Consider the following 11,143-nt stretch of genomic DNA (forward strand, 5'->3'; position numbering starts at 1 on the left):
GTGTGCCCGGGACCTGCACCCTGTGGCAAATATTGATGGAACTCCGAAGTTATTAGCTCAACAGGAAGTGTCTCCGAAGTATGTAAGTGTGGTATTGTAATCAACCTAACTGGGAATGCCTTTTTAATTTACGTAGTAATCCTTCTTTCTGTCTGCCCACTCTATCCTCTCGGTATATAATGTAATTTTATAGGCACCAAGTAGTGATTCGAGCAGTAAAGTGTGTTTCCTGTATAAACATGATATCGACTCTATGTTGGGTTAGAAATCTGATAAGCGTACGTTTTTGCCCCTCAAGGCCATCTGCATTCCAAGTAGCAAGGATAAGTGTTTGATGCAATACACTGAATTTAGAAACAACACCGTCAACCATTTCCGCTATTGTTTCTATTACTACTGCAGCCTTGGAAGCTGAGTCTGCAGCTTGTCGGAAACGAGTAATACCACGTTTAATATGGGTTAATATTGTTCGGAAAGGTAAGCTCTTGAGGAACGAGAGAACGGACTTTAATTCCAGGTCTTCTTTAGGACTATCTTGTTGAAGGACAGTAATTGGTAGCATGTGGGAAAAAGTGGAAGCTTCAGCGTCTTGGTTATTCGTAAGCACGGGTTGGATATTATCAGTAGTGGGAATGGAAGTTTTCTCTGCTCATGGTATATGAAAACTTTTCTTGGTCATGTCTAGATGGTTCTTTGGCTGCTGCGCCGGCAATTTGAGAGCTTCAGAGTAAGGTTTAAAGACAGGATAGCCACGGTAATTTGCTGGATGACCTCCTTGACAATTTGCGCAAGTGTCAGGTGTGGATGAGTGTTTTACTGCAAGACTGCGTGAAATGTGATGCCCACATTTGAGACACCTCGGGCTTGGCAGATCTCTTGCGAATACCCCAAGCGTTGGCATATGTAACATTGCAGAATGAATGAGATTTGTAAGGTTCAATTACGACTTTATAATGTAACAAGTTATTAACTGCGTATATCTCTCTGACAGCTGCAGTTCTTTCTAAAGCAACCGAGAACAGTAGCATCATTATTTTCTTATCATCCGTCTTGGTTTTGCGAGATATTTGGTGAACGCTTGTTGGTTTGTAGCCCAGCCGAAAGAATAGGTAGTTTTCGGACAACTACCTTAATAGGTTATTCAATTTTTTAGTCCTGTGGCGTACTCAGTCTTCGTTTGCTCGCAATAGATTTTGATGGAGTTATAATCATCTTTGTTAGACGCTTGAATTCGAATGCGCTCTTTATTTGGCTGTGCTAAGGGAGGCTCTTTCAATGCTCGTGACAAGGTCTTTATAAAGGTATATATGTTGGTAATGCCGTACATGAAAATCGGAGGAGGTATGAAATTGGGTGGCTGCTATGGTGGAGCAGTGTTATTGCTGGCGTTAGTATTATCTGTTTGTGCGGAAGACAAAACATCAAACCTGTTGCTGACTGGAACAGGCGGATATTCTGAGGTGGCGTTAGTGAAGTATCTTGTCTTGCTGAGGTTTTCCAAAGAAGACCTACGTCGCTTTAGTGTTCCAACTACTGTAAAATCCGTCCGCCTTATGCAGAGTCGTTTTGATGTATGATTAGCTTCATACTAAACGCCTGCCTACTGTAGGAAACATAGGTTAGTCGAACTCTTTAGTATGGCACTAATCACTCATCAAAACGACTCTGCATAGGCTCCATATCTTCAGTCTTGTTCAATTTTGATGATTGTGATGCACTTAATTGCTTAAGTATTGTTGGTTTTGATTTCAGCTCTGCTGGAACGGTTGTTAGCTTCTTTTTGCCTTAAGGCAGAAGAAAGTCTTCTCGTTGGTATGTGGCTGTGATTATTTTGCCCCTGATTCCGGGAATTTTGGTTGATTGAGATTTTTCTCAGATTTGATTGTTGTCTTCTGAGAAGCCATCTTTATTGCTAAAGTGTGAGACGGCGCCAGCTTACCACAAAGAAGGGTAGTGACTGTTCCTATAAATAATATGTTCTTAGAGCAGAACTCTAAGTTTCTAGCTTAGGAAAATGCTTTTCCTATGGAGAGGGACCACGAAAAGTAATCGTTCGCCGGTTGAGATGTCAAAGTAGTCAACTAGTTTTAGGTATCTCTTCCTCCGAAAAGGAGAGTATCAAAATAAATCGTTTAGCCAAGAGAATAGCAAGGTCGTCAACAGTTAAGATCAAGTTGGTGTGTCAGTGTCCGTGGAGGCTCAAAAACAATTCGACGATTGTTTCCTTGAATCTCAAAGAGGCAAGAAATCCAACCGTATATGAGAAGTCCGATATTCAATTCAACCAATGAGGATGGAAATACTAAGTGACTCGCTTATTTTTCTCCGCCAGCTACTGATACCAAATTTTTTAAAACCTGGTTAGAGCTCCAGGTAGTCAGTTCAACTTCAGGATTGATGGTCAAGTCAGAAATATGTTTGAAGGATCCTTTCTCCTCGGATAGGAAACGCCAGTAATGACATCTATGAACAAATCTTCTAACTGATTGAATCGCGCAGGCATAAGAAATTGATGCCAGCATAAGAGCGTGCAAATTACTCATTATTTTTATTATCTTTTAATATATTGTATTGCAAGTTCAGGAAAATGTTCACAATATTACTTCTCAGAAATAATTTATGTGTATTTTAGAAAAAGAACTAAGGTTTTATCTCCATTCTAAGCTTATTAAACGATTTGGCATTTCCATGTCTTTTGTTGATTTCCTTATGAAGTTTTCAATTATTTACATAATAAATTACGAGTTTGATATGTGCATTAACACAGTTTGTTTACATTGAACTATTGTGCTTTTATAAAAATAAAACTTCATAGACCGAAGATATATAGTGAAAGGTGTTTATGGTCCATGTTAAGTCGAAGCTCTTAATCCATACTAGCTGGACACTTGTGTATGTGCACATATCAGTGCTCTTAAAACTATGTTATTTACAGCTGAGTGACGTGAGTGACAGTATCTACCAGTACTCTTTAAACACGACACTGTATATTTTTTAAAACTAAAATGTCTCCAGCACTGGCAGGCTAACAATGAGGCACACCCGCTTCTAAATGTAGCGTTACTTCTATCCGGAAACTTTCATGGGAAACAGATAAATATGTTTATTTGCATTATTATTTTTAATTGTGTAGAAATACACAAGAGAAATTGTTTACCACAATTAAATGAAAAGAAGAATATGACCATTCTATAATCTTGTTATGATGCCAGCTTTTCATCTATTGGCCACGGCAGATGTTATTTTAAATGTTACCTCCTTCCAGAAATGGTCAAACAGCAAATTCCAAAATAAATTTGTTAAGGAAGTTTGTCCTTCTCCCTCGCGTGCCCTCGTTCTCTTGAATGAAGTTGCCCCTCACCCTCATTCAACCTCGCCAACCCGATCAGAGTTGTCAGTCGCCCTCACTTTCGTGTTTAAAATTTGTCCTCACCCTCGCACACCCTCACCCTCTCAGTGACAGCTCTTGCCGTCGCGAAGGGAGTTGTCCATCGTCCTCACTCGCTCTCGCCCTCGTACTGGAAACTTGTCCTCACCCTTGCGCACCCTCGCCCTCGTATTGAGAATTTGTCCTCGCTCTCACAGTGACAGTTGGCCTTCGCCCTCGCGAAGGGAGTTGTCCGTCGCCCTCGTGTTGGGAGTTTGTCCAAGTGTTCGCGCACCCTCACTCTCGCGTCATTGTGGGAGAGGGAATTTGAGGTTGAGGATGCCCTCGTAAGGGCCACCCTTGAGAGGATGAACACCTCTGCTCATCTTTAACTCTTTTTTAATATTTTAAAAGTATTTCTACTGTAGACAATTTGTGTTTTGAGATTTTTATAATATATAGTTCAAGTAAAATATACTCGGCGCCCCTATTAATGTCTTTATATTCCATACTAATAGTTTAAATAATTCAACTTGAAACAGACAATTTCAAATTCGTGTCTGTGGCGTTTTGAATGAGGTATATGCTGTAATTATTGACAGACAATTTGATGCAATTAAGACTCTAATATAGGCTCTTGGGCTTAAGTCAGTAGTCGTATGATTGTACCTATTGATGTAGCGAATGAAAGAAAGAAAGCAGATTCAAAGTATTATTAGTATAATTCCGTACAATGTAATTACGTCCTCTTTCCATAACTCTGTAATTATTTTATACTTATGATATTATAATTTAATATTTTTAGAAGAAGAAGATTGTTAATGTTTAATTTATGTAGTCGGATAGCTAACAGTAATATAATCGCAACCATAAATACACATACATGGATTAAAACTAATTACAGTTCCACATCACAAATTATAACAAATACTATGCAGTATAACTATTTTCACTTGAAGAGACGGAACAATAAAATTTATTTTAAATATATAATTATAAGGTCAAAGAAAACTATTGTCCAGGAACTGATATAAAACTATTCTTATCAGAGTATAAACACCTCATCCAGTTCCGTTTCAGGAGGTAAAGTGTCAAGGACCGACGAGACGTTATCACGTTGGATAGAAACAGACATGCGCTGTGTTAGATAAGATGTGGAGCGAACTTCGCCGGAAACACAAGAAATGCGTCTTCTAACCTCCCTAATGAATTCAATACTTCTTGCACCCTAAGCACCAATGGCTTCAATAGCGATTGGAGTGAAAACAAAACTTTCGAGAAGGTTGTTGTATTTTCTTTGCTTTTCAGCTTCTCTGCTATTAGCAACAGCTCCAGCGTTCATTACTGGCAGAGGGAGACTGGAATGAGGTATGTATCAGCGTGTGGGAAATCCCACAATAAACATTTACCTCTCATACACGAAACCAGTGTCATCCCATCCGGTCGATTTCCATCGGAACGACAGCAACCAGGAGGTTCCCGTATTGAAGAAATTCCAGCTGTGTTAAGGGCTCGTAGTATTACATCATTAACGGAAGAGTGTCGGTCAAATCTACCAGGGATTTTCATGCAGGCCACGTTTGTTAACCTCATCTCCACAAGCTGGACAGTGGTGAGGCTCACAAACAGCTAAACCTAAACATAAGGCAACAGCAATTCGAAAACTTTCATTTGACAAAGAAAACAAAAAGACGGAGAAGGTATCGCCATCAACCATGCACCCGCTTCGGGAGATGAGGCAGCAAGGAGCCTGGCTTTATTTTCCGGAACCACAACCGATTCTAACAGATGATTATGTAATTGAGATGCAATTGGTGTATACCAAGACGACTGATAACACTGTTTACTAATTTCTGGGGGGTTTGTATCTGTAACCTTGCCCACTTAGAAGAGCCTTTCTGAACTGAACCATCTGGGCCCAAACAATAACCCTGTGGAAGGAGAGCTTTGATTAAGCGCAGATATCCATGGTATGACGCTAAGAATGTAGGAATCGCCATATCCACAGCGTCGAATACCAAGACCGCCCAAGCCAACAGGTAAACATGCTTGCATCCAAGAATCGTCCTTTAAAGAGCAGTTCAGAATTGATTCAAGGCCAGTTTTCAGGACAGTATCATATTTTTCCAGCAAAGAACTCTCATGCCAAGATGGAAAGCATCGTAAAAGATAGGTTAAACGAGGGATTGATAAAAATGCCCGTAAAAGAAAAAAAGGCTGAATGGGCTGAAATTGAGGAAAGTCGATACAAGAATAATTCTAAATTAGATATTTTATTCAATAGTACGTTCGTGAGTGCTTCCAACGTGAGAGCAGCACCTAGAAGACAAGCATTCTGAATTGTTAGAGGACGTATGTCTGGTGCAGCCTCATTAAATCTTCTAAAGATCTCGTCGAATGTGGTTTCATCTGTTCCAAGACAACCCACCTCGCATTTAGAAAAGTTAAGATGCAAGCCAAGAAGTGATGCCTTCTAATTTATTTCTATTAAGGATGAAAACCACCTCGGTTCCACCACCAATTGTTCCATCATCTAAGTAACAAATGTTTAATTCGGTATTCAGTGATTTAACTAAAGAGTGTCGAGTTATAGCGAAAAGGCTGGGCCCAGAGGATCACCTTGTTGTACACCTCTCTGAGAAGAAATAGTGTTTCCGTCGAAAAATAGGTCACTTGGTTGAGCATAACATTGATAAACATACGGATAAATTGAAGGGAAATCATTCATCACTGCGACAAGCATAGTGCCTCATTAAATGCGAAGCTCATTAAATGCGTTACGAAAATCTAACTTTACACCCACCTTAGTAGCACTGTGAGTAGAAGAGAAATAAACTAGGGTTGCGTGAACAGTTGACTCGGCCCCATTAGGAACACAAACACCAAGCTGATAAGGGGATAAAAAGTTTTTAACTGGCTCACGGATTCTAAAGCAAATTATTTTTGACGAGAAATGCGCCAAACATTTCCAACTGCTATGGGCCGAATACCACCATGCTTTTTTTCAGAGCTGTAAGTTTGGCACCGAAAAACAGCGGGCGAACTTCCATTGGTACTTTTCCAGAAATTATTAAATTAAGTAGATCACAAAAGGATTTTAGGAGTTTTCCTTCGATGCCAGTATTTGACAAGAAAGAAGGTCTTTAAGAATTGAAGGACGAAGCGCATCTAGACCTTCCGCGCTGCCTGACAAAAAGTAGTTAATTGCTTTTTGAACCTCCATAGTTGAAACTCCTTGAAAAGTGTGTTGATCACCAGGAAGATCCGGCGCAATGAAATTGCCAGAATGGGCAGGATGTTCCTCCAACAAGGTCCCCAACACAGAAGTATCAGGAGCCGCAACGGTATCATCAGTAATTAAGAGACGTACTGCTCCACATATATCCCTATCGGCAAGTTTATTCTCTACAACCTTCAAACTAGAAAACATGTGGAGATTCAAAGTATTGTACGTATTGTATTCTCTGTTATTGTATCAGGGGACTCTCAATTCAGACTTTCTGCTCTCATTTTTCCCAGGATACTTTGTGGTCGGTGACGTCACGTGGAGGTATCGCTAAAGATGTTATAAAATAGAGGATCTGCCCATATCACTAAATCGTGAAGTAATACGTTACAGCCATACGTATCCTATGACTGATGATTTTCTTACCTGTGAAAGGTTATTTCGGGTAATTTCTTCTCACTTCTCCTCTCTGAGAGAGGTGTGATGTATGCCTCGAGTTATTGATAATTAATTATTATTTGTAGTGGTATTAATATTTTAAGAGTACTTAAATATAATAGGTATTATGTGGCAAAATACAGCGTCATTTTGCAAGTGTAATGATTTTATAATTGTAAGGCTTAAAGCGGTGTTATCCTTAGCAACCATTATTAAGATATTTTAAGATAATATATTTTTCTGGATAGAACACACCTAGATAAGGAAGATTAAAGCTAAAATTTCCTTATCTGAGATATTATCTATCAAACGAGTGTAATACCAATTTTAAATTTTTATGCTCTCGACCTTGTTTTGTATCTTTTTCATCCAGGGTTCTGACAGTTTCAGTTTAGATAAGGCAAAGAAAATGTTTAACTTTGACCTACATCCTCATGCTGTAGCCTGGATAAGGTTGACAGTACCAATTTAGTTGTGTTGTTTAGTTAATTAGTTATTTGATGAGGACGTTTTCATCATTTATTTGATCATCCTTCACCTTCACTTTTCTTCTACCCTCCCAATTGTGATGCAGAACTCTCGGGCTTTTGGGCTTTTAATTTTTGATGGGCGTCTTACATGTATTTGTATATCTTCTGTTCTTTGTTTGGTTTTGTATAGAAAACGAAAACAACTAGAAACATGTTTTGTTTTAATCCGCACTATTATTCTACCTTCTGAATTCGTTTTTTCGTTTCTTCTTTTATTCCAAACGGGAATGAAAGTTTGGCGCTACTCTCATCCCTTTTGACCATGCCAGATTTACACCGATCCTTGGTAAGGACGTGTCTACAAGATTCCTAGGGCAGTACCGGTTAGTTTTCCCTGCGAATGCCCAGGTGTGGTGCTGTGGCGATCACAAGCATTTAAAACTTATTATATATATTGTAAAAACCTCGATTTATGTGTAAGTTTTTTAATTTTAAAAATCTCTAGGCAAAGACTCGTCAAAAGGAGCCCAAAACACAATAACAAGAGCAGGATGTCTCTATGCAGAAAAACGTAGCGTTGCATTTTCAGTGGTTTTCTACATTGTTTTTAAAAATAAAGATATGTATTTAATTGAAAGTACCACCAGCAAGTGAATGCATTCGAATGTGGTTAAGGACTTCTCCTAGCGGCATAGCTGCACTCAACGATTTCATTCTCGGTCTATTAACGTAAATTTCCAGTTACAAGCAGTTGCGGTGAGAGTATTATGTCTTCGCTCGAACTCAATTTAATCGCTATCTGAAACAATAACCCAGCCAGTCTACTTCAATTTTACCATCAACTAGAGCTTCCTATATTGTTTGTCGGGGATTTAAACGCGAACAATCGCAAGTTATATTACTTCCTTGAGAAAAGTGGAATGCTTCTACTTAATGACGGGAGTCATACTTTACTATGGCTTCAGCACACCTTATGTGTTGACCTCGTTAGCTCTTTAACTTAGAACTACACTCAGAACTCTGTGACAGTAATCATTTCCCGATAATCACTACAGGCCTGCCTATTGCCAATCTGAATCGTTTTAAACGCTTCAGTCTAAAGCGTGCTAATTGGCCGAGATTCCGGGAGTTAAGTGAGTTTCATCCCCATGCTGATCTCTCTAAAGCTGATTGTGTAGATCAATTTGACCATAGTTCACGTACGTATGTGCTATATGTACTACATTGCAAAATGTGGAGGACCGTCTATAACAGCGAGTTCGAGAACATCCATGAGGCTATCCTTTCTCGCTGGCGTGCTTTTGTCACCGTTCTTCACCACTGTTTAATCAGCATTCTATTGGTGAGGATCTAAAACAGTTTCGCATTCTGCGTACTTGTACTCGTTATCTTTTTAAGTCATCGAAGCGACAAAGCTGGAATTGCTACGTATCATCCCTCAGCAGTTCGACACTTATGTTTCCTATCTGGCAACGGGTTTGCGTAATCAATGGAAACAGAATTACTTTTAGTTTCCCTGCTCTGCCAGTAAATAGGGTTCTGGAGACTAACCCCATAGAGATAGTTAGCATATTCGACCAACACTTTTCTTCTATCTCTGACTCTACACACTATTCTGACGAGTTTAATTACTTCGTACTCTTCTCGAGAGGAATTCGTTAAATTTTTGTAGCGCTACTACTGAGAATAATAACGTTCCATCCACGGCTCTCGAGTTCGACTTTGCCTTACATGAGTGATCCAATAGTACATCAGGCATTGATCATGTATCATATGATATGTTACTTAATGTCTCTCGCGATACAAGCTCATGCTATTGCAATTGTTGAGTCGTAGTTGGACAGAGAAGACTTTCTCATCTGGATGGTGTGAAACTCTCTCAAAACTAGATACATCCGTAACGACTATAATGATCTGCAGACTCTTTACCTTCTCAAGTGGGGTGTGTAAGCTCTTAGAGTGCAATATGAACAAGCGACTCGTATGTTATTTAGAATCAAATTCTCTCTTGAGCAAATCTTAGTGTAGTTTTCGCTCATTCCGATTCACTACTGATAAACTTATAAACATCGAAGGAAAAACTCCTAAAATCCTTTTGTGATATACTTAGTTTAATTTCTGGAAAAGTACCAATGGAAGTTCGCCCGCTGTTTTTCGGTGCCAAACTTACAGCTCTGAAAAAAAGCATGGTGGTATTCGGCCCATAGCAGTTGGGAATGTTTGGCGCATTTCTCGTCAAAAATAATTTGCTTTAGAATCCGTGAGCCAGTTAAAAACTTTTTATCCCCTTATCAGCTTGGTGTTTGTGTTCCTAATGGGGCCGAGTCAACTGTTCACGCAACCCGAGTTTATTTCTCTTCTACTCACAGTGCTACTAAGGTGGGTGTAAAGTTAGATTTTCTTAACGCATTTAATGAGCTTCGCATTTAATGAGGCACTATGCTTGTCGCAGTGATGAATGATTTCCCTTCAATTTATCCGTATGTTTATTAATGTTATGCTCAACCAAGTGACCTATTTTTCGACGGAAACACTATTTCTTCTCAGAGAGGTGTACAACAAGGTGATCCTCTGGGCCCAGCACTTTTCGCTATAACTCGACACTCTTTAGTTAAATCACTGAATACCGAATTAAACATTTGGTACTTAGATGATGGAACAATTGTTGGTGAAACCGAGGTGGTTCTTTCATCCTTAATAGAACCGGGTGAGATTGATATCTTCTGTGTCTTCTTTTATGAAGAAATATTGCTGACGCCTGCATCTCCGTCACTTGCCGATGGTTGGCGATTGTGGATGATTTCTTCTTCGTGGTTGTCGTCAGAGGAATGTTTACATTTAGCACATAGTGTAGAAAGACGTGGAACCATACAATATTCTCACTTTTATTCGTGAGATTGGAACAGTTAACATCCTGGCGGTTTTCCTTTTTTAAATTTTCCTTGTCATGTGCTACTCTTGTGGTTTCTGGACTTATTTTTCTAGTTATATGTCTTTTATTTTGCTGTTTATTCTTTGAGCATTTTCACGTTCCGTTTATTTTTTTTGTTTAATGTCTTATTTTTTACTTATTTTTTACTTGAACTCCGCTTTCTAGAAGTTTTATTGTGATTTCTTAATGTGCATATTGTGCCGATTATTGGCCTTATCGTCATGCGAACAAATAACACTGTTGCTGATGGTCCTATTAAATATCCAGTAATATCAATCAATCTGACACTTATAAGGTTCTTAGGCAATCAAAGCGACATCACGAAAAGATCGGGTTGCATAACATATTGTTGAAAATGAATAATGCAATCCCAATTTGAAAACCAATCAACCTCTAAGTCAAAATGTCATTGATAAATTGTCCTCAGTATACCTAGAAAGACTGGAATAAATAATAAGTAAAGATGATTCTGTAATATACGGATTATTAATTTCTGCAGAGTTCGTAAAAATTATACAGTTGAAATTACTACATAAGGCTTTGATTTAAATTTTTTTATAAAATATTTTTGAGAGTACAGTAAAGTCGTTGTCAGAGCGCGGTGGTATAGTAGTAAAGTGCTCATCTTTAGAACGGGGGAATCCCTGGTTTGATTTCAGCTTCTGCAAAATGGGCGTGTTTTCTTGGAATTTTCTCGTTTTCTTTTCCTT

Source organism: Thermobia domestica, chromosome 12, assembly GCF_964235325.1.
Source record: "Thermobia domestica chromosome 12, izTheDome1.hap1.1, whole genome shotgun sequence".
In the NCBI taxonomy this organism is placed as follows: domain Eukaryota; kingdom Metazoa; phylum Arthropoda; class Insecta; order Zygentoma; family Lepismatidae; genus Thermobia; species Thermobia domestica.